Source organism: Aquarana catesbeiana, linkage group LG11 (genome assembly GCF_042186555.1).
Source record: "Aquarana catesbeiana isolate 2022-GZ linkage group LG11, ASM4218655v1, whole genome shotgun sequence".
NCBI lineage: Eukaryota > Metazoa > Chordata > Amphibia > Anura > Ranidae > Aquarana > Aquarana catesbeiana.
The window spans coordinates 75818327-75842811 of NC_133334.1; positions in this window are offsets into that span (position 1 = coordinate 75818327).

A 24485-nucleotide genomic window follows, 5' to 3' on the forward strand; every position below is an offset into this window, starting at 1 on the left:
ATGGTTAGTACAGTGGCTCCAATCGGAGCTGATAGTTTTTGTTTGTGCAATCCCGCTGTATTGTGTACCTAACTTTAGCCTAGTAGAAGCCAGGCGGTGGTTCCGTTATCCTGACTGGGCGTCATATGATGGATAACTGCCAGCGTGCGCCCATAGGGGGCGCGCATTGCAGCAATCGGTGGTGTGGCGTGTCAGTCTGACACACCGCTACACCAATCTCAGTAAAGAGCCTCTGACGGAGGCTCTTTACCACGTGATCAGCCATGCCCAATCACGGCTGATCACGATGTAAACAGGAAGAGCCGTCCCTCACTCGCGTCTGACAGACACGAGTAGAAGAGAGCCGATCAATGGCTCTCCTGATAGGAGGGGTCTAGGTATGCCACCCTGGAGCGCCAGGGAGATGGCAATCAGTGCCCAGGCAGATAGAAATCAATGCCCAGGCAGATGGCAATCAGTGACCATCAGCAATGCCTGCCAGTGCCAGTGCCATCAGTGATGTCTATCAGTGCCATCTATCGGTGCAGCGTATCAGTGCCCATCAGTACTGAGTTTCAGTGCCCAGCAGTGCTGCCTATCAGTGCCCATCAGTGCCCAGCAGTACCGCCCATCAGTGCCATCCATAAGTAACCATCAGTGCAGCCTTTCAGTGCCCATCATTGTCGCCTATCAGTGCCCACCAGTGCCACCCATGAGTGCCCATCAGTGCAGCCTATCAATGCCCATCAGTGCTGCATATCAGTGCCACCCATCAGTTCCGCCTATCAGTGCCACCTATCAGTGCCCATTGTCAGTGGCACCTCATCGGTGCCACCTTATCAGTGCCCATCAGTGCCGCCTTATTAGTGCCCATCAGTGAAGGAGCAAACTTACTTATTTACAAAATTTTATAACAGAAACAAAAGAAAAACTTTTTTTTTTTCAAAATTTTATTTATTTTTTAATTTGTTTAGCAAAAAATAAAAACCACAGAGGTGATCAAATGCCACCAATAGAAAGCTCTATTTGTGGGAACAAAATGATAAAAATTTTGTTTGGGTACAGTGTAGCATGACTGCGCAATTGTCATTTAAACAGCGACAGCGCTGAAAGCTGAAAATTGGCTTGGGCAGGAAGGGGGGGGGGGGGTAAGTGCCTGGTATTGAAGTGCTTAAGTATTCCTTGTTCGCAATCAGGTGCCTATAGCTCAACCCTTGAAGCTCCAAAAGGTACATGAGCAAAATGGGGCATTCTGGCCCTAATGACTTCAGTTGGAGTACGTTAAAAATGTACTCCCTTAATAAAAGTCTATTATACTAAAAAGTGCATGATCCTGCCTCAAAGAGGCTCCAGTATGACACTTCACTCCAAAATTGTTTCATTATCTCAAAAAAAGCTTAAAAATCATGCAAAATATGCTATGTTCATGTGAGAATGGGGGCTTAAATTTTGGATTTTCCCTTACTTGGTGTCTCAGTTATAACAGTAGCCAGGACAAATAGCATGGGGTTCACATTACTTCCTACTCTAAAAGAACTAGAAAAAACATTTTGGCTATGTATACAATATACAGGAAACTAAATATTTTATATCACATCATTTGTAATGCTATCACACCAATATAAATGCCAGAACAGCTGAAATCCTATCTGCTTCACTTGTAGAACTAATTTAAATAGTAATTAATTTTCACACCTGCACAAACTACCATGCTCCTTTTTACCTTCACTTATAATTTTCCCTGTGCAATGCTTAAAGCTTTCACAATTCTGCCAACCCTCGTTGTAAAGAGACAAATGAAAGCAAAGAAGCATGCATGGTGCCTTAGTGAGGATTTAATGATACCTCTTTTTTTTATGTCAGACACCTGGAATTATTTAAGCCTGGCAAAAGGCAGTTCAAAAACATCCAGCAGAATTTCCAGCAGGATCATTACAGAGAACCTGTTGTGAGAATAACTATTGCTCTTTTTTTGTTTCTCTTTCTGAAAAGGTAGGTCGCTAGCTATCATATTAATCTTCCAGCTTTTCTACTTAGTGGGTGACTGGCCCACAGTGGTTATGCAAGTAACAGTATCACCTAGATACTTGTGTATATGTAATGATTCCATACAAAATAAAATATTCATGACTAATTACTTTTTATCAAGTCTTTCCTAAAAGTTAGATTTACTTAATTGCTTTCAGCAAATTTACCTGTACAGTATAGCAAATATGATATTATGATAATATGTAATATTGGGCTGGGGCAGTGGCGGCCGGTGGTCATTTTTTTGGGGGGGGCGGCAAACAGTGCCACCACCATCCCCCCGGTCAGGTCTGGAGCACTTACCCCGTCTATTGGCTGGCATCTCCCAGGCTTCACTGGTGGCTTCTCCCGCTCTGTGGGCATCACGGTGGCGGCGGCTTCCCCTTCCCCTGCTCTCTGTTTCCTCCCTCCTCCTCTGTGGCCAATCAGGACGCTTCTCTTTTCGGCCAATCGGCAAATGGGTCTCATACCCGCTTCCTGATTGGCTGGGAGAAGGATCAGTGTTTCAATAGCAAATATTCATGGGTAGGCTCGTAACCCAAGGCTCTAATCAGGTGCTTCAAGGACCCCCTCCCCCTGTTGGAATTCATGCATCCGGCGTCCTGAAAGTGGCCGGATACATGGATAGACAGGGTGGCCGTGGACAGGTAGGGGGCACCAGGGCGCCCCTAATGGATGGGCCGCCACTGGGTTGGGGTGCTATTCAATCTGAGTAACATCACAATTCATTGCGCTGTGGTAAGGTGCAGAAAAATATGTGCTTTATTATACGTTACCACAATATGAAGGTGTGAATGAGCACTAATACTTCTCTATGAATCTATTAGTGAGATCTCTGCATCTATGTTCTTGAGTCTGCACACTTGATGTGGCCATTATGAGGATGTTTCACTTTCCCTGTTGAATTCATTATTTATCCTTTATATTTTTTAGCTGGACGGATCCTTAAAATCAACTGACTTGTGTATTTTTGATTGTTATTCCTTTCTTTCTGTTCTTGGCAAATATGCAGGCCAATTAAATTAATTCTGCAAAAAGTGTACAGGGGGTCCCCCGAAGTTAGCACCTCAGTTTTGATTCCATCGCAACAGAAAGGTGATGTATTTCTGTCTTCAGGTGCATTACTGGATGATGTTTAAGAGGACTTCACAGTGGAAGCATGGACCTGAGATTGGTGACCGTTGGGTTGTGTAAAGTTGTAAGGCTTCATTGCTTCTTCTGGGGTACTTGGAGATAATGGTGAAAGAGCAAGTGGCATCCACCATTGGACCTCTGGTGGCAAATATGTTTGTGGCTCATGAACATGGAAAGGTTCTTTGATGGGTTTGAGGAGCTTACGATGTTGGCATCTCCTGGAATAAGCTATTGTGAGATAACTGCAGGAACATGTTTCCACAGTGTTTGCAATTTTCCTTGCTGGTGTGCGCCTTTACTGCAGACTAGATTTCTGTGCTCAAGTTAAAGGTCAAAGTCTGCTGCTTCCAACTTTCCTTGATCCACCAGTGACTGGTCTTTCATGAACTACTGGACTTCAGAGAGGCATAAGTTCTGTTCTCAAATTGTGGGAAGCCAGAGTGTGTTCAAGCTCTTATGTGGGCAATGTATCCCTTAGGTCAGGGGGGCCCACAAGAGTATGGCTAAACATAACATGGTTGGTAATCAGCCTATCAAGGAATGTACTGTATAGTTTCCAGACCACTTCAGGTAAGTGATGTCCATTTCCTTCTTTTCTTTTCTGCCTCTCAGCATTTGTATCAGGACATGATTATACCTATCACATGCCCCATTGCCTTTTGGGAAGTATAGGGAAGTGTGTGACTTTTTAATGCCCAATAAGTGGCACTAAGTCTGCATTGTGTTTAAATGAAGAGTGTAGTGGCATCCTGGCTTTAAAATGAATGCCCAGGTCACAACAATTACTATATTGTGGATAATCTGGATAACACTTGTATTTACTGTGCAAGCATCAACCCAACTTAAATCATATCTTTATGTTACACTAACAATTTACAGAAACTATTTTTTTCTCCTGAATATGTCACAATGTAGCTTTGCAAGGGGAATAAAGCTCTCCTAAAGCAAAAATGCACATATTCAAATACACATTAAATAAAAGTCATACTAATGTGATATAATTTTAATCAACATAATTTTTTGATTATGTTTTGTAGGGGAGGTACAAAGTGTTGCATTGGGAAAAAATACAAGAAAGGCATTTTATTCTAATTTGTTTAAAACTTATTTCTAATAAAAATCAAAGAAATACAAACTATGGGGGTTATTTACGAAAGAAAAATCCACTTTGCACTACAAGTGCACTGCAAGCGCACTTTCAAGTGCAGTCGCTGTAGATCTGAGGGGGACATGCAAGGAAAATAAAAAACAGCATCTGAGCTTGCACATGATTGGATGATAAAATCAGCAGAGCTTCCCCTCAGATCTACAGCGACTGCACTTCCAAGTGCACTTTCAGTGCACTTGTAGTGCAAAGTGGATTTGCCTTTCGTAAATAACCCCCTATGCATCCAAATTTGCCAGGAAATCAAAGTCCTATATGCCCCCCACTACTCCATTCTTCTCTGTTTTCTGCTGCTTAGGAGAACATTACATATCGTGAATGCCTTGGTACACTATACCCTCTGTAGCAGTGGCGGAATTACCAGGGTCTCAACAGTCGCACTTGCGACGGGGCCCGGCATTCCGCCACTGTGGGGGGGGGGCAGCGGGGTTGCTCTTCACACATGGCTCTGAGCGGAGATCGTGTGTCATGGAACAGTAGCACAGAGACACCGGCGGCGTTAACGTTCTATTTGCCCGTCCGTCCTCTCTGGCACGGGATGAGAGAGGACACACAGCTGATCTCACTGCTCCCCCTTCTCCCCCCTCCCCTCTCCTGTGGGCTCCGCGGGAAATGTGAGCTTGTTAGCTTCACATTTGACTGCCCGCAGAGCACACAGGAGAGGGGAGGGGGGAGAAGGGGGAGCAGTGAGATCAGCTGTGTGTCCTCTCTCATCCCCTGCCAGAGAGGACGGACGGGCAAATAAAACATTAATGCCGCCGGTGTCTCTATGCTACTGTTCCATGACACATGATCTCCGCTCAGAGTCGTGCTGTCCTGAGAAGGCAGACAGCACTGATGGAAATGAATAGCATTCACTGATGAGCATTGTTGGAAGGCACTGATGAGCACTAATAGAAGGCACTGATGAGCACTGATAGATGGCACTGATGAGCACTGATAGAAGGCACTGATGGACACTGATAGAAGGCACTGATGAGCACTGATAGAAGGTACTGATGGGCACTGATAAGTACTGATAGACGGCACTGATGATCACTGATAGAAGGCACTGATGGGCACTGATAGAAGGCACTAATAGAAGGCACTAATGGGCACTGATAGGAGGCATTTATGGGCACTGATAAGAGGCACTGATGGGCACTGATAGAAGGCACTAATGGGCACTGATAGAAGGCACTAATGGGCACTGATAGGAGGCACTGATAAAAGGCACTGATGGGCACTAATAGAAGGCACTGATGAGCACTGATAGAAGACACTGATGAGCACTGATAGAAGGCACTGATGGGCACTGATGAGCACTGATAGATGGCACTGATGAGCACTGATAGAAGGCACTGATGGGCACTGATAGAAGGCACTGATGAGCACTGATAGAAGGCACTGATGAGCACTGATAGATGGCACTGATGAGCACCAATAGAAGGCACTGGTTGGCACTGATAGAGGCACTGATAGGAGGCATTTATGGGCACTGATAGGAGGCACTAATGGTCACTGATAGAAGGCACTGATGGACACTGATAAAAGGCACTGATGGGCACTGATAGGAGGCATTTATGAGCACTGATAGGCCACATTGATGAGCACTGATAGGCAGCACTGATAGGAGGCACTAATGTGCACTGATAGGCTGCACTGATAGGTGGCTTTGATGGGCACTGATAGGTGGTACTGATGGGCACTGAGGAACACTAATAGGCAGAACTCAGGCAGTATTGATGGGCAAAATTGAAGAGTACTGATAGGTGGCACTGATGGACGCTGTTAGGCGGCATTAATGAGCACTGATAGGTGGTGCTGATAGGCAGAATTGATGGGCACTAATAGGCGGCATTAATGAGCACTGATAGGTAACACTTGTAGGTGGAAGTGATGGACACTGATAGGCGGCATTGATGAGCACTGATAGGCAGCACTGATGGGTACTGATAGATGGCACTGATGATTGGGGCACTGATTATCAGTGTAAACAATTTACTGACATTCTTGACAGTTAACGGCGGTCCTTTCCTAACACAGACACAGCGTGTGAGGAAAGGGCTGTGGATAACCGGCAAGTCTGTTTACATGTGATCAGCCAATCACATTGTAAAGGGCCGCTGTGATTGCACTGGATGCACGTCCCAGGGGGCATGCGGGAAGCACGGTTTTGGGAGGATGTCCATGGACACCCTCCCAAAATTGGAAGCCCGGGGCTGGGATGGAAGGGGGGCAGGGGGGCCCATCATGGTTTCTTGCACCGAGCCCTGAAGGTTCTAGTTACGCCTCTGCTCTGTAGATAAAAATTTGAGTTCATTTGGTGGTCTTGTGACCCTAATGCTAGTAGGCATGAGCACTGTCTCAAACACGAACTGCACATTTCTATATTACACATAGAAAGATTCTTCAAAATGGTTTTTCCCTTTTTTAACTTTATTAAATATAAAAAGTGCATAAACCTCCCTCCTATTAACTGTGAATGTATGTTTATTATACTCATATTACAAATACAGTGTTGATATTTTTATAATTGTAAACACATGCTTGAGGATGGGTCCCTGCGTGGTCCCAAAATGTTGCTTTTCAATGTGATCATACAAGAATAAAGAGCTTTGTACTTTAAACAAGCTTGTCTGGTGCTAACAATTTTTTTTCTCTCAGAGAAAATTGAGTACTTTTTTCTCTCAAGAAGCATTGCAAAGAGGTCCTTGACCTCTACCCTGCCCCCCCCCCCCACCTCCCTTCAGAGTCTGGGATCTCAGGCAGCTGCACTTTTTGCCCTTATTATAACCAATTACTGGTAATAAATAAGTGCTAGCATAAGCATCAGGACAAAACAAAGGGGTCTGGGGGGCGCATGCGCGGCGCGAACCGAGGAGGAAGCAAAGGCTGAGAGCTCCTTGAGCCACGAAGGAGAACGGCACTTCCCCGGGGCCATCCAAGCGGAATTTCGACCCAGTTCTCATCAACACCCCCGGTGGAACTCTCAGCGCATGCCGGGACCCAAAAATCGCCGCTCCAAACCGGCTCAAAAATCGCTAACCACATACCTACTAAGAGTGAAGGAGGAGAACATGCAGGCCCAAGATGGCGCCCGTAAGACACAGTCACAAGCACGTCTTCCCGCTGCAGCTACTTCACCGGCACACTCCTTAGGAGAAAGTGAGTACTCATTACAGCTAACTAAGGCTGATTTGGATGAAAGTCTAACCCTGATGTATGACAAAATTGCCCAGAAGTTTCAATCAGAGCTGCATAAGTCCACTAATACTTTGTCCCTGGAGATAGCAGAGCTAGGCAGTAGAACGGATTTGCTGGAGACTAAGCACGATGAACTATCCCTAGGGTACTCTGATCTCAGAAAAGAACATGAATCTTTGTCAGAAACGGTCCTACAATTACAGGCACACATAGAGGACCTCGATAACAGAAATCGACGTAACAATCTTAGAGTGCGAGGAGTCCCTGAATCTGTGACAGAATTGCTGCCAGCCGTTCAAAAGCTATTTCAATCCCTTCTGCCTGACTCCCCACTGACTGCTTTTTCCTGTGATAGGATTCATAGGGCCTTACGCCCCCCTCCACCCCCGGAGAAACCTCCTAGGGATATAGTGTTGTGCCTTAAGGACTTTTTGATTAAGGAAGATATCCTCAGGGCTTCTAGGAACACCCCTAATATTCGTTTGGATGGGACCCCGGTTCAAATCTATCCGGATATCTCCCCCACTACCCTGGACAAACGCAGGAAGATGAAGGAGGTTACGTCGGTGCTGCAATCGGCAAGTATTCGTTACCGCTGGGGCTTCCCTTTCAAGCTACAGGTGCCCCATAACGGCACGACCTACACTGTGACCACACTGGCTGAAGGCAAGGAAGTACTTGTGAAGCTGGGCCTCCTTGATGCTGCTTCTCTACCCAGGCTACCTTCCACACCAAGACACTCAGCAATTTGGGCTACCCCTCCACCCAGAAGAGACCGCCGGGATCAACGACGGGACTAACCAAAGCAGCAGCATTTCATTTTTGTTTTAAGTTTTTCCATTCCTCGAGGTTTCCTTTCGCTGCTCTGTTCTGCTTTTCTCCTAAAAGGTTGAGAACTCTGTTCCTTCCCTGACATGCTTTGACGCACCTAAAATCTCCTGGCTCCATATGGAATCCTGGTCGCGTCCGCCTGTGAGACCCCACACTCGTCAAAAGTGGGAACTGGCCGGCTCTTCATCTGTTCAGTGATGTCGGTGCCGACGGACCCATTACAGGTTAACCCTCCGGAAATATCTGCATCCGTGCAGATCACACGGACACCAAAACACAGAGTGTTGGACCTTTTGGTCCGAATGGACACCTTTTTTTGGGTATATGGGATGTCTTTCCCCATTGCCCCCCTAGACTATTGTGGGCTATTTTTTGGCCTGGTTTTCAAATTCTTTGCTTTGGTTTACTATTTTATTTTATTATTTTATTTTCTTTGCTTTTTTTGCTTTTTTTGTGCTACCCAATGCAGAAGGTACTATCATTTTGCTATATGTATTGCTATCTTAGATAATGCATATATGTATTATGGGGGGGCTGTACTCCCTGACTGGGCCTCACCCAGGGGGACTTTGTGCTGTTGTGGAGCCCACTCTGGACCTGGACCCGATTTCTATCTTAAAGCTACCCCTCTGGATCCACAATGGGTATCAAGGTTGTTTCTCACAATGTAAAAGGGTTTAATACCCCTCAAAAACTAAGGAAAGCGTTTAAAACCTATAAGTCACTTGGAGCGGACATAGTACTGCTACAGGAGACACATTTCTCCAGAGATAACCACCCATCATATTTTGATAAAATTTAAACAATGCTTTTTCACTACCTATGGGTCCAGGTCTAGAGGGGCCGCTATCTTTATTAGGAATTCAGTGTTATTTCAAGTCCAACAGACATATAAAGACCCCAACAGTCGGTTTGTAATAATTCAGGGCACCATCCAGCACAAACAACTGACCCTAGCTTCACTATATGCGCCTAATGCTTCACAGGCCACATTTTTTAAAGAATTCTTCCAGATCCTGGAAAGGTTTCACTCCCCCCATCTGTTAATTGGAGGGGATTTTAACTTAGTAGCCCATTCAGGATTGGATAGAAGTAGGACATGCCCAACCTCTAAGGCTTTTCCCAAGTCCCTTCAGTATTCCTTGAGAACCTCTCAGTTGATAGATGTATGGAGGGCCCACAATATAGGTTCGAGAGAATACACCTTTTATTCCCACCCCCACGATAGTTACTCTCGTCTAGATTATATTTTCTGCACCCCTTCTCTAGCGGTAAATTCCACCTCAGCCAATATACATATATGCCCTTGGTCGGACCATCACATGGTTTCCACCAATATTTCTTGTTTAGGCCTCCCTCACACGGCCAGGTCTTGGCGCTTAAATGAAGCACTACTTACAGACCCAGTGATCCTGACTCAGCTGACAGATCGCCTTAAAGAATATTTTAGAATCAATAATGTCGAGGATATCTCCCCAATCACCCTCTGGGCTGCCCACAAGGCGGTTATGAGAGGCTACCTGATAGAAATCTCTACAACACAAAAACGCCAAAGACAACAGGACATTCATAAACTCACCACAGAACTAGAACGTTTATATCACAGTCACTCTCAGACACCTTCAAATGAGTTGCTCCGGCAGATCACTGAAAAGAGAAGGGCCCTTGACGATATACTATCTGGTCACACAGAGATGTCCCTTAGGTGGTCCAAAGCTCGTTTTCTCCTTCACAGTAACTCGGCTTCCACGATGTTTGCCCGTAAACTAAAACAATCATCCCAACCAACCCACCTTTATAAACTGAAAGATAAAAATGGCAACATTACTTCCCATCCTATACAGGTTTTGAATATTTTTTCCGCCTTCTACCAGAAACTACTTTCAGGCCCAGATCCCTCCCTTCCCCCACCCATGCAGTCATGGTTTGACACCCTCTTGCTCCCCCAGTTGACAGAGGAGCATCTTAATATCCTCAATGCTCCTTGTTCGTCAGAGGAAGTGACTTCTATCATATCCTCCCTTAAGCCATCTAAGGCCCCAGGCCCAGACGGGTTCTCAGCAGCCTACTACAAAAAATTTGCAGACTCCTTACTCCCCACACTTACCAACATGTACAACCAGGTCCTCGGGGGAAAACAATTCCCTGAGGAAATGCTGTTAGCCAATATGTCCCTCATACCCAAACCTGGCAAAGACCATACTCTCCCTCAAAACTTTCACCCCATATCGGTTATTAATAACGACCTTAAAATATTTGGAAAGATCTTGGCAGACAGGTTAGCTAAAGTAATACAACCCCTGATATCCCCTGAACAAACCGGTTTCATCCCAGCGAGACAGATCACAGATAACATCCGTTTGGCCACCAACATAGTACAGGACGCCCAGAGGCATTCAAACCAGGTACTGCTCCTAAGTTTGGACATTAATAAAGCATTCGATAGTGTCCTCTGGACGTATCTAGACACAGTATTATTAAAATTTGGATTCAGGGGGGAATTTCTACAAGGCTTTAAAGCCCTTTACTACCACCCTAAGACCCGCATAAAGCTGCCGGGTTGTAACTCAGACTATTTCCCTTTGAAATGTGGCACAAGACAGGGGTGCCCCCTCTCCCCTTTATTATTTGCACTTGCCATGGAGCCCCTCTCTAGGTCCATTTCCAACAACCAGAACATTAGAGGTTACATAAAAGGAGACCGAGAATTTAAACTTAGCCTCTATGCGGACGATGTACTTCTATTTCTTTCAGACCCCTTGATCTCCCTCCCTAATCTCATGTCCACTCTAAATTTCTTCCAAAAATTAACAGGCCTTGGAATTAATCTTAGTAAGTGTACGGCGATGCCCATCCATCTTCCGCAACCTTTATTAACCACACTTAAGGATAAATTCAGATTCTCGTGGAACCTCACCTCTTTACAATATCTAGGCATTAAGCTGGCCCCCTCCCTCAAGCAAATATACTCCTTAAATTATCCCCCGACGTTCTCCAAAGTTAAACTCCTTCTAAATCAATGGTCCTCATACCGTATATCATTTCTTGGTAGGATTCAAGCAATAAAAATGAACATCCTTCCAAAACTTCTATTCCTGTTCAGGTCTTTGCCTCTATATGTTTCTCGCTCCACCCTAGCAACGGTGCAGTCGGCTCTGCTCAAATTTGTATGGCAAAACAAAAAACCTCGCATAGGACGTTTGATGATGTATAGAACACAGACAAGGGGGGGCTTGGGTTGCCCGGACCTTTGGAAGTACTTTTTGGCATCCCGCCTTACTCAATTGGCGCAGTGGCATATCACCCTTGCCTCTATACCATGGCTGCAGTTTGAGCGGATCTCGGTTGCGCCGTACCACCTCCCGGGTCTATTGTGGTCTCGTACTATAACTCCAAAAGATATCACACCACTTAACTCTATAGTAGGCCAATCACTGTACCTTTGGTCCCTCTACTCCAAGAAATATAAGTTACAATCAGATAGACCCCTCCTGTCCTCCTTTTTGGGAGAGCCGTCCTTCCCCCCGGCCTTCTCATCCAGATCACCATTCTGTGGTTGGATCGCTAGGGGTTTGGTGAACCTTGAATCCTTGCTGCAGAACACATCCTTTTGCTCTTATGCTCACCTGCAGCGGACCCATGATATGGGACGATTGGAGTTTCACCAATACCTGCAAATAAGACACTTTTACTCAGCACTTACCTCTGGTGGGGTCGACTTATCTAAGACCCCATTTGAGTCGATGTGTGGGGAGGCCTCACGTGATAGGGGGACCATATCCATTCTATATAGATACCTTAATGACTATAACTCTCCTCAAAAATCTAAGGCAATGGAGGATTGGGAGGTAGAGATGGCTCAGGAATTCTCAGCGGAGGACTGGCAGGATATGATAGCTAATATGCACAAATGCACGAGATCTATATCCATTAAAGAGACAACTCTCAAAATTCACACCAGGTGGTATTACACTCCTGATCGTCTCCACAGAATTTATCCCCTGGTGCCTGGCACATGTTTTAGAGGATGCCAGGACAAGGGAACGCTGTTGCACACATTCTGGAGTTGTAAGGCCCTGGATACCATTTGGCATAAGACTATGTCTCTCATTACACTTACCTCAGGTATCTCGATTACGCTGACCTCTCCAATGTGTCTGCTTTTTGCAGAACTCCCAGAGATTCCTATCCCATTACAGAAATTATTTCACACTCTTTTTAGTGCTATCCAATGGGCAATAGCATTAAACTGGAAACATCCCCACGTACTTTGGTCGCAGGTGATCTCACGTATGGAGTCCATCAGGGCTATGGAGAGAATACACCACACTCTCCTAGACTCCATGCACATTTTTGACCGTAAATGGAATATTTGGACGGCTCACCTACTGAGTGATAGACTAGGAGATCCCTCGGCACCAATAGCTGAATCACATCAGATATGATTATGTTCCCAAAAGTAGGAATCTGTATGAGAATGTACCTCTAGAAGCTGCATAGCCTCCTGACTTCAGGAATAAAGTTACATAAAATCCTCATGGATTGATGGCTATGATAATATGAATGGGAAGCACATATATCACTATAATATGTTTTTGTTTCCTTTCCCTTTTCCCCTTTTGTTTTCTTGTATTACTTCTATTATTTTATGTTTCTCATTGCTCTGATTTATAGGGTGCACCTTTCATGTACTGTACAACGAGATATACTTTGCAAGTATCATATTGTTCAGCTGTTACTGAATATATTACCATTGTACCCCTTGTACCTTCAACACCTGTTCACCCAGATATCATACTATTCTACAATAAAAACGTTTGTAAACAAAAAAAAACAAAGGGGTCTGGAGCATGTAAGGACACTAAGAAGAGGTCACAGGACCAGGACTTGAGTTAACTACAGTACCTGATGGGTAACAAACTCAAGGTAACTAATTATTGTGTAACAAACTGGTTAAGATGTCTGAAGTTAAAAGAGACATAACAGCATAAGCATCAACTGATTTTATTAAATGCAGATAGGTTGATCACTTTGCAAGGAAATTTTCCCCAGAGCTTAGGGAATAGGGTGAAGTTTCACTTTGCAAAACATATACACAATCATGTGATAGGAAAAAAAACAACAATATTTTTGCTTGCAAATGATTGAATGATGGAAGTCAGCAGAGCTTAACCTTATTCATTCTAGAGCTGATTCCCTTGCAAAGTGAACAGCCTATTCACCTTTAGTAAATCAACTCCAGTAAATGCAATAACCCTCTTAACCAGATCATAGATTGGGGTTTTTTTACGAAAGGCAAATCCACTTTGCATTGCAAGTGCACTTGAAAGTGCACTGAAAGTGCACTTGGAAGTGCAGTTGCTCTAAATCTAAGGGGTAGATCTGAAATGAGTGGAAGCTCTGCTGATTTTATCATCTAATCACGTGCAAGCTAAAATGCTGTTTTTTATTTTTCTTGCATCTCCCCTTCGGATCTACAGCGACTTTACTTCCAATTGCAATTTCAGTGCACTTTAAAGTGCACTTGCAGTGCAAAGTGGATTTTCCTTTAGTAAATAACCCCCATTATCTCTTAACTCATCTCTTAAGTGAGCTGGCTGCAGAAGTTTGAATTCTGTCTGGTTTTCAAAGCCTAGTACACACTAGTAGCTTTTCTTTCATTCAACCCAGCAGGGCTGAAAGAAAAAAAAAACTGACAGCTCTGAAGGAGCCACTGTATTATCTGATGTTGTTAGTACAGTGATCTTCCCTGCTGTGATTTTGTGTTCTGACAGGGGGACGGCCCCCCTGCCAGAACACTCTGGTCAGCCAATCGACAGACCTTTTTTGGTCCTGCCCCATCGACAGAAGCAGGCCAAACCGCTGGCTTCTGTCAGGCCGGTTGCAGTACACACGGGCTGAATGTAGGCCAGTTTCTATTGAACTGACTGATGCTGCCCGACATCTGGCCCTTGTGTACGCGGCTTTAGTATGTCTCCTTAGTATTAGTATTTTACTGTCTTATTAAAAAGGTCCAGACATCTAAAAATGCAAACCAAAACTCTGTCACAGTGTAGTGAGATGAATGATCTAGCTATTGTCCTTCAAAATGTCAAACCAACAAACCTACAGTAGCAGGTTATGGTTGATGTCTGGTGAAGAATCAATGCAAAAGAATGAGAAATCAGCCATAGACAATACATATCACTTCAAACACATTGCTCTGTATTATTCACAATTCATCATAACTTCAGTATGTCTTTTTCTTGAGTGTTATCCTTACTGTTTTAAAATGGTATATATAGTTGAGATGCAATGCATAATATAAATAATGGCTGACCTCATACATTTGATGCACCACATCCCCGACTGTTCATACATAAAACAGTCTACAGAAAACATAAAACAGTCTGGCATAAGATATTCAGAAGACTACAACAAAAAAAGTTAAACCATTATACTTTCAAAGATTACCTTTCTAAATTCAAACTGTCACTCACTGCAAATTCAACATAAAACATTTCTTTGTTAATCTAATAGATATCCCGAAAAACAGCCTTCTGTTGTATCTGGCTATATCGTATCTGTTTACACCGCTGACTAGATAAAAAGACATAATAGCATTCTGAATATAGCATTTGGCAGGGCAGAATGGCATAAATTCAACATACCAGGCCCTCAATGGTTGGTCCTCACTAAAGCAATCCTTTGCTTGTGTTCACAGAAAATACAAAAAGTCATTTTTCATACAAGATAGTCTTTCATAGGCATTGTAATACCGGCAAAAGTGTTTTGAATCTGCAGCGCAGTGTTCTGACGTATTATATTGAAGAAGATAACAAGGATCAGCTACTCAGCAAATTGTGAATGTGCATTCTAAAGGCTGCTTTGAAAGATAAAAAGTATATTAAGAATAAGAAGCATGCTCTTCAACTGGGCTATTCTTATAGACTTTGCATAACTTACTGCTCTGAATTTAAAATCTGGTCTTAAGCCTTGTAACCCAATCTCGGAACTAAATACGTGCAGTTAGGACTGGATCTTCCTCTAAACATCTAGATGGGTCCCTAGAGCCTGGCAGGCCCAACTGTCACCCTTACCCATCACACACAAAGTATATCTAAAGTGAAAAAGTCTTTTTTTTTTTTTTTTTTTTTTTTATAAAGCAGTGAATGGTTAAAACCCCTGTTAGGCTTTTTTTTCTCCATCTGGGTCCCATTCTGGAGATTTCCTTCACTTCCTGCTATGTAGACCAAGCAGGAAGTGAGAGGAAATACTGTACCTTCAGTGACATAAATATCCTCAGCAGGTCTTCTTCAGAAAATTCCCCTGTATTCCTGTTCTGGTGACAACATTTAAATGTTTAATTTCCCCTAACATTAAGTTCTGGTGACAGTGGTCACCAGGAGGAAATGTAAGTGTGGATGTCCCTAGTGGGGACACAGACAGCAGCAAAAGACTAAAAGGGTTGCTAATCCCTCCTTGCTGAAATGTTTTGTCCTTAGATACACTTTAAGTGCTCTAATATTTTTGACCTGTTTGCTTTTGTTGTGGTGCCATGCAGGACGTGCACAACAGGGGTCTAACTCAGGCACTGCACGTCCAACATTGCGCTCACAGGATCTTTGGTGGTACCTTAGGGGCCACACAATGCTTTCAGGGTAAAGTGGCATCATGCATAACGTGATGGTTCAGAAAACTATGCTCCACACACCCGTTAGGCATCATACCGCTGAGTGAACGTAATTTATTGTGCGACTGGAGCTGTATTGTAATGTAGTATATATATATGCGCTGTGTCACAGTACAGGGTGGAATGTACCCTGATTAGGTATATCTAAATAAAATATATATTAAAAAAAAACAAAAAACTTTCCCTCTATATCTCCCAGCATCTTACCTGAGCTACAAAAAAAATAATAGACTCTCAACACGCATGAGCACTGGTCATTATTCTGGAAGTTGCTTTACAACATCACAGCATTCAATATTGTACCATATTCTATCTTCTGTCTTCCCTAATATGTGAGACCCCAGCTTTGCAGTTCTTTTGTGTTTGCACTTTTCAGGAAGGTGCCAGTCATGCCAACCAGCAGCAAATATTTAGCACTAGCTGGGATCTTTCATGGCCCATGTAACTTATAACACTTAGATACCATCACTATATCTTTGTTTGAGCTGGGATTTAGTTTTTTCCCTGTAGGTTGCTTGTAACCCACATGCATGACATGGCTACTAGAGGCATCATTGAGGGATTGCTCTGGAGTGGACAACTACATAGTAAAGAGCACAGGGCCCACCCATTACAGTACTCACCATAGAGAGTGCCTTAACCTACTACTGGTGTCCTAAGTCTCCTCAATGCCTTCATATCCAATTAAGAAAATAATATAGGAACCCCCAGAGATAATTCTCTTGATTATATTTTCTATATCATAGCTAAAGATTAGCAAAGACCAGAGTTTGATCAAGGCAAGTACCATGGCCTCTGTTTCAGGGCCATTACAAATGATCATAGAAAACATGACCCACGCCATAGCTGAACATGTTAAAAACAAATTTCCAGACCGTGCTAGTTTGTATGCTACAGTGCACCTGGAAAGTATTCACAGCGCTTCACTTTTTCCACATTTTGTTATGTTACAGTCCAAAATGGATTAAATTCATTATTTTCCTCAAAATTCTACAAACAATACCCCATAATGACAATGTGAAAGAAGTTTGTTTGAAAACTTTGCAAATGTATTAAAAATAAAAAATGAAACAAAATCACATGTACATAAGTATTAACAGCCTTTGCCTAATACCGTTGAAGCACCTTTGGCACCAATTATACCCTAAAGTCTTTCTGAGTATGATGCTACAAGCTTGGCACGCCTATTTTTGGGCAGTTTCTACCATTCTTCTTTACAGGACCTCTTGAGCTCCATCAGGTTGGATGGGGAGCCTCGATGAACAGCCATTTTGAGATCTCTCTAGAGATGTTCACATGGGTTCAAGTCTGGGCTCTGGCTGGGCCACTCAGGGACATTCACAGAGTTGTCCCATAGCCACTCCTTTGTTATCTTGGCTGTGTGCTTAGGGTCGTTGCCCTGTTGGAAGATGAACCTTCATCACAGTCTGAGGTCCAGAGCACTCTGGAGCAGGTTTTTTATCAAGGATGTCTCTGTACATTGCTGCATTCATCTTTCCCCCCATCCTGATTAGTCTCCCAGTTCCCCAGTTCCTGCCGCTGAAAAACATCCCCACAGCACGATGCTGCCACCACCCTGCTTCACTGTAGGGATGGTATTGGCCAGGTGATGAGTGGTGCCTGGTTTTCTCCAGACATGATGGTTGCCATGCAGGCTAAATGTCACTAATGGTACTCACCGAGGCCGATATGCCGAGAGCGGGTTCGCCTTGCGACTAAGCGCAGTCCCCCCCTGGAGTTGGGACAGGGAGTGAATGGCACAAAGAGGCACAGGCTCCCCAACGGACCGTAGGTGGCTTGCTTGTGGGGTCTTGATAGAGAAGAGCCGCTGTGCAGGTACTGGTAGGTAGGTGCAGTCAGAGACCACAGGCAGAAGGTCCGAAGCTGGGCAGAGGATCAAACACCAGAATGGTGCTATGGCACTGCAGGATCTGCAAGGTAAGGTGACAAGATCAAGAGAGTCCAGGTACAAGCAGGAGGTCAGGCTAGGAGACAGGAGATAGTCCAGGTAACAGGCCGAGGGTCAAACACAGGAGATTGGTGGGAATCCGATAAACAGGCAGAGGTCAGGTCCAGGAGAGAGGCAAGAGAAGTCCAAAGGCAGATCCGGGTCACAACGGGTAGTCAGGCAGAGATGCAGGATACAGGTTCAGGTAATACAGGAAGCTGAGACAAACCAGCAACTTGTTTGATTCTCTGAGCGCCTTTTATAGGCTGCCCAGGGAATCACGTTGGGTGTGCACCAGTGCGCGTGCGCGAGCGTCATAACGCCGAGCCACGAACGCGCATGCGCCGGAACGCCGTTCCGCCGGGAATGCGTGAAAAACGACCGGACCGGAACGAAGGCTTCTTTTGACAGTGCCCCCCCCCCGAGGGGTGGCCTCTTGACACCCAAGGTTGACATCAGTTCTGGATGTTGTCGGTGGAAAGCCTGGAGAAGCTGAGGAGCATGTAGATTCCTGGCTGGTTCCCAGGAGTTATCCTCAGAAGGATACCCCTTCCATTTGATTAAATACTGTAACTGTCTGCCATTTTTTCTGCAATTTAGAATTTTTTCTACCTCAAACTCGTCTTCTCCGTCGATTAGAACCGGTGGCGGTGGAGGTTTTTCTCTGTCAGAAAAAGGGCTGGGAGCAATAGGCTTTAAGAGGGATGCATGAAAGACTGGGTGCACCTTGTAAGCATCAGGAAGAGCTAATTCAAAAGCGACTGGGTTGATTACCCTATTTATTTTAAAAGGACCTATAAACTTTGGCCCCAGTTTCCGGGAGGGAATTGGCAGTCTGAGATGGATAGTTGATAGCCACACTTCTTCGCCTACTTTAAAGGCCGGGTTCTCCTTCCTTCCCCTGTTGTAATATTTTTGGTAGTCATCCTGAGCTTTTTGCATCGCTGCTTTGATCTTTTGGAAATTTAACTGGATAGAGTTTATTCGGTTCTGCACTGCAGGGACAGATAATTCAGGGATGGAAACTGGAAGAAAGGAAGGGTGAAATCCAAAATTGGACCAGAAAGGTGTCTGGTTGGTAGCGGAATGGATGGAGTTGTTATATGCAAATTCTGCATATGGCAGGAGGGAGGACCATTCATCCTGGGAATCGGAACAGAAGCATCGGAGGTATTGTTCCAGGGTTTGATTTGTCCTCTCCGTCTGACCGTTACTTTGAGGATGATAAGCAGAAGACAAGCAAATTTTTAATTCCTTCCAAAATTTTGAAGTAAATTGAACCCCTCTGTCAGAGGTGATGCTCACCGGGGTACCATGAAGCCTGATAATTTCTTTAAAAAACATGCTAGCAGTAGCGGAGGCAGAGGGAGTACCCACCATGGGCAGAAAGTGTGCCATTTTTGAGAGTCGGTCAATTACGACAAAGATAGTCGTGAACCCTCCTGATGGAGGCAGATCCACAATAAAGTCCATGGAGATTTCCGCCCATGGGCGTTCAGGGATGGACAAGGGTTTGAGTAGGCCCCACGACTTTGTATTTGAGCCTTTGCTGCGCTGGCACGGGATGCAGGATGAAACATAGTTTTTGCAGTCTTGTCTCCAGCCTGGCCACCAAAAGGAACGTGAGATCAATTCCATGGTCTTTTGTGACCCGAAATGGCCTGCTAGCTTGTGGTCATGAAAGGACTGTAGGGTTAGTAGCCTAGCTTCCAGCGGGAAGAAGATTTTTCCATGAGACCAAAATAAATCATTGCGTTTCTCCATAGAAGATACGTGGGGTTCAGAGCATTGAGCGGATGTAGATTTGATTGCGGACATTAGGTCTCCTTGAGTAACCAGGAGGAAATTTTGCGGAGACAAAATGGTACTTAGCTCTGTTACCTGGGAAGTTTCATGGAACATCCTTGAAAGTGCGTCCGCTTTTCCGTTCTTTGAACCTGATCTATAAGATATGTGAAAGTTAAATCGGGAAAAGAAGAGAGCCCATCGGGCTTGCCTGGGTCTTAGACGTTTAGCAGTTCGCAGGTATTCCAGGTTTTTGTGGTCAGTAAAGATCATGATAGGATTGGACGCCCCTTCAAGCAGATATCTCCACTCCTCTAAGGCAAATTTGATGGCCAGTAACTCCCTATCGCCTACGTCATAGTTTCTCTCAGGGATGCTTAATTTCCGGGATGCAAAAGCCACAGGATGTAATAGAGCCTTGAGCCCTTGTCTTTGTGAGAGGATGGCACCAGTAGCGGTCTCTGAAGCATCGACTTCCAGAATAAAAGGCAGGGCTGGATCCGGGTGTCGTAAGACTGGTGCAGACGAGAATAGTGCTTTCAATTTTAGAAATGCTTCCTGAGCCTCCAAGGACCATTGAAAACGATTATGCTGGCATGTCAGTTGAGTAATGGGAGTCACGATAGCTGAGAACCCTACAATGAATCTCCGGTAGAAGTTGGAGAACCATTGTACCCCTTTTCTGTCTACAGGAGCTGGCCACTCCTGGATTGCTTTGACCTTCTGGGGGTCCATTGCAACGCCGTCAATTGAGATTATGAATCCTAAGAATTGCACTGTAGTCTTCTCAAATTCACATTTCTCCGCCTTGAGATATAATTTGTGTTTTCTGAGAATCGAGAGAACCAGTTTGACATGTACCCGATGGGGTTCCAAGGTGGCTGAAAAAATGAGAATGTCGTCCAGGTAGACTACTAGAAAGTCGTCAAGATATTCACGAAAGATATCGTTCACTAGGTGTTGGAACGTGGCCGGGGCATTACAGAGTCCAAACGGCATTACCAGGTACTCATAGTGTCCAAACCTGGATCTAAAGGCGGTCTTCCATTCATCGCCTGCTCGGATCCGGATGAGATTGTATGCGCCACGCAAGTCTAGTTTGGAGAAGATGCGGGTGGATCTGAAACGTTGAAATAATTCCGGGATGAGAGAAAGCGGGTACCGATTCTTGACGGTAATTTTATTTAATTCCCTGTAATCGATGCAAGGTCGGAGGGATCCATCTTTTTTTTCTACAAAGAAAATACCAGTTCCAGCTGGTGATGAGGAGGAGCGAATGAACCCTTTCTCAAGATTTTCATGAATGTATATTTTAAGAGCTTTTAATTCTGTTTCGGACAAAGGGAAAATGCGACCAAAAGGAATTTCAGCACCCGGCAACAGGTCTATAGGGCAGTCGTAAGGCCGATGAGGTGGTAGACAGTCTGCCTGTTGTTTATCAAACACATCTCTGAATTCTAGGTAGCTTTCGGGTACGTGTTGCAGACTATCGGACATGGTTGCAATGGTAGAAACAGAGGCTGGGGCCGGAAGGAGGCAATGTCTGGAACAATATTGAGACGAAAAAGAGACTTCTTTCTTATTCCAGTTGATCTGTGGTTCGTGGGCTTGAAGCCATGGGAGTCCCAAGATTATGGGGAACATCGGAGAAGAGATGATATCAAAGCGCAGGTATTCCTGGTGGCCAGTATCAGTGGTGGTAAGGATGGGTCTGGTTTCCTGCGTGATGGGCCCAGAGCGGGGAAGAGACCCATCGGCCAGGTGGATCCGTAGACTTTGGTTCTTCGTGGTCAAAGGAACATGCAAGCTTGCGGCTAATGAGACGTCCAAAAAACAGCTACATGCTCCGGAGTCAATTATAGCGGGTAGGTGAACCTCCTTTTCCGGAAGCTGTAAGGAGACAAAAAGAGTTACATAAGGCTGAGAAGAACCGGTAACTTGTTGATTAATAGCAGACCGTAGGTAGGACTTACTGGGTCTCACGAGGCAAGAATGAAGGAAGTGTCCAGAACCCCCACAATAAAGGCACAGATTGCCCTGGCGCCTACGTAGTCTTTCCTCTGAAGTGAGTGGGGCACGGACTAGACCGAGCTGCATTGGTTCAGCTTCAGGAGCGGTAGAAACTGGTGGAGCTGTGTAAGGTGGATGGACAGGAGTTGGTTTAGGCATCATCCAGGTAGGGCGAGGAGTCTGGAAGCGCTCTGTGCGTCGCTCACGCATGCGACGATCCAATTTAGTAGTAATTTGGATGAGGTCTTCCAAAGAATCAGGGGTCTCAATCCTGGCCAGCTCATCCTTCAATGCTTCAGACAGCCCTTGACGGAACTGGTATTTAAGGGCAGGTTCATTCCAGCCAGTATCAGCTGAACTTTTCCGGAACTCTACGATATAGTCCTCTACTGGTCTTCGTCCTTGGCTCAGGTTATGCAATAAGGCTTTGGCCGTGACTGTGCGCTGGGGGTCGTCATAAAGTTGTGCCATACCTTCGAAGAAGGCATCTACTGAATTCAGTATAGGGTTCCTCTGTTCCATTAGGCTATGAGCCCAAGCTTGTGGTTCATCGGCCAAGAGAGAAATGATGAACCCAACTTTTACCACCTCTGACGAAAAGGTCCTGGGTTGCAGAGCCAGATACAGAGAGCAAGCATTTTTAAAAGCCCTGAACTTCTTGCGATTGCCGGAGAAACGCTCTGGAATGGGGACCCTAGGTTCTGGAGCGGCCATGACCACAGTGGGACTAGTTGGTATCTGAGGAGTGGAAGCTCCACTGGGAGGTACAGAAGCTGTGGCAGGAGCTGGAGATGGTCCGGAAAGCTGCTGAAGGCGGCCATCAATTTGGGCGTAGCCATCTTGCAATTTCTGGACGGCCTCAGTGAGGGCCGAGACCTGCTGACACAGGTTCTCCAATGGGGAACGCGCTCTGTCGGCCTCAGACATGGCTGGTTTGTACTGTCACTAATGGTACTCACCGAGGCCGATATGCCGAGAGCGGGTTCGCCTTGCGACTAAGCACAGTCCCCCCCTGGAGTTGGGACAGGGAGTGAACGGCACAAAGAGGCACAGGCTCCCCAACGGACCGTAGGTGGCTTGCTTGTGGGGTCTTGATAGAGAAGAGCCGCTGTGCAGGTACTGGTAGGTAGGTGCAGTCAGAGACCACAGGCAGAAGGTCTGAAGCTGGGCAGAGGATCAAACACCAGAATGGTGCTATGGCACTGCAGGATCTGCAAGGTAAGGTGACAAGATCAAGAGAGTCCAGGTACAAGCAGGAGGTCAGGCTAGGAGACAGGAGACAGTCCAGGTAACAGGCCGAGGGTCAAACGCAGGAGATTGGTGGGAATCCGATAAACAGGCAGAGGTCAGGTCCAGGAGAGAGGCAAGAGAAGTCCAAAGGCAGATCCGGGTCACAACGGGTAGTCAGGCAGAGATGCAGGATACAGGTTCAGGTAATACAGGAAGCTGAGACAAACCAGCAACTTGTTTGATTCTCTGAGCGCCTTTTATAGGCTGCCCAGGGAATCACGTTGGGTGTGCACCAGTGCGCGTGCACGAGCGTCGTAACGCCGAGCCATGAACGCGCATGCGCCGGAACGCCGTTCCGCCGGGAATGCGTGAAAAACGACCGGACCGGAACGAAGGCTTCTTCTGACACTAAAGAGCTCAATCTTTGTTTCATCAGACCAGAGAATTTTGTTTTTCATGGTCTGACAGTCCTTCAGATGCCTTTTAGCAAACTCCAGATCGTCTGTCATGCGCCTTTTACTGAGGAGTGGCTTTCGTCTGGCCATTCTACCATACAGGCCTGATTAATGGAGTGATGCAGAGAATGGTTGTTCTTCTGGAAGGTTCTACTCTCTCCACAGAGAAAAGCTGGAGCTCTATCAGAGTGACCATCAGGTTCTTGCTCACATCCCTGACTAAGACACCTCTCCCTTGATCGCTCAGTTTGGCCAGATGGCCCGCTCTAGCAAGACTCCTGGTGGTACCAAACTTCTTCAATTTATGGATGATGGAGACCACTGTGCTCATTGGGACCTTCAATGTTGCAGAAATTTTTCTGTACCCTTCCCCAGATCTGTGTCTCGATACAATCCAGTTTGTGCTCTGTTAATTGTGGGACCTTATATAGACAAGTGTGTGCCTTTCCAAATCATGTCCAATCAACTGACTTTACCACAAGTGGACTCCAATCAAGTTGTAGAAACATCTCAAGGATGATCAGTGGAAACAGGATAAACCTGAGCTCAATTTTGAGTGTCATGGCAAAGGCTGTGAATACACATGTACATGCGATTTTTTCATTTTTTATTTTTAATAAATTTGCAAAGATTTCAAACAAACTTCTTTCACATTGTCAACATGGGGTATTGTTTGCAGAATTTTGAGGAAAATAATGAATTTAATCCATTTTGGAATAAGGCTGTAACATAACAAAATGTGGAAAAAGTGAAGCTCTGTGAATACCTTCCGGATGCACTGTACATGTACAAGCTATTGGGATTTGAGCCCAGGTACAGTATATCTTGTTTTCGTGGGTTTTTTTTGTTTTGTTTTTTCAGACATGTTTACAGGCGTCAAGTTTTTTTTCAGCCAAAATGCCGCTGCTCCTGGATGCACTAGTAATGTTTTTTTTTCTGCCATTAAAAGCCTATGTGTGCCTGGACACATAGGTAATATGCAGGGGTTTTTAACATGTTTGAAGGAAATGTCATTCCTGATGATTCAGAGAGTAAACAAGCTATAGTGATCTGTATAAATGA